Here is a 932-nt window from a genome sequence, read left to right as displayed (position 1 = left end):
ATATAGCAATTAGAAAATGGAGGATAATATGCTGTACCCAACGACTTGCAGACAGTGTATTCCGTTGAATTAATTAACTTATTTTGTGACTAAAATGACAAAAAACCACAAAATACAAGTGTTTATGACAAACCATGTTATATTGATAACCGGGTTACAAATAAAAGTACGTTAGGAATTCGAGAATAAACACAAACTTACAACTTCCACAGAGACCCATCCGAAATATACAGAACTGACACACACTCAGCAACATTTTTTTAAAAACATAAACAGCCTTCAAAACACAGCAGATAGTGTTGGTACCAGGGACCGTGTACGTCGGAGAATGCCTGTGTATACATATGAGTGAGGGGATAGATGGATATGTACACACGTGTGTACTCACATATATACATGATCTTGAATCATTGAACATCTGAGTGTGGTTATGCACACGGACTTAGATATTGGAGTGTCTATAACTATTTGTATGACCCCATGTACTGTTTGTAGGCTTTTTATGTGCCTTATATTTTTATATTTTATATTTTCATTTTTCATTTATTTACTTTATTCTTGCTGTACCTTTATTTTTATTTTATTTTTGTTTTTATTTCTTACTGTATATTTGTATGGAATTTTTTGTGAATCTCTGAAGAAGCCTAGCGAATCGTGCATGTACCCCCATTTCAGCATTTCATCCGCTAATTACTCCGGCAGGAACTATTCGGATAGAATGGGGCCTGCCAATGCTAGGCCGAAACAGCTGTAAGATTAAGTTTATGTTTATTCTCGAATTCCTAACGTACTTTTATTTGTAACCCGGTTATCAATATAACATGGTTTGTCATAAACACTTGTATTTTGTGGTTTTTTGTCATTTTAGTTACAAAATAAGTTAATTAATTCAACGGAATACACTGTCTGCAAGTCGTTGGGTACAGCATATT

General features: G+C 34.1%; 1 protein-coding gene across 3 annotated transcripts in view; it reads left to right on the top strand.

Annotated features, from left to right (window-relative positions):
* LOC106872750 (phosphatidate cytidylyltransferase, photoreceptor-specific) overlaps window positions 1–932 on the top strand; it is a 212,159-nt gene that overhangs the window by 194,495 nt on the left and 16,732 nt on the right. The window lies entirely within an intron of this gene.

This window comes from Octopus bimaculoides, chromosome 1 (genome assembly GCF_001194135.2).
Source record: "Octopus bimaculoides isolate UCB-OBI-ISO-001 chromosome 1, ASM119413v2, whole genome shotgun sequence".
NCBI classification, from domain to species: domain Eukaryota; kingdom Metazoa; phylum Mollusca; class Cephalopoda; order Octopoda; family Octopodidae; genus Octopus; species Octopus bimaculoides.
This window is presented reverse-complemented; position numbering and strand designations above follow the sequence as displayed.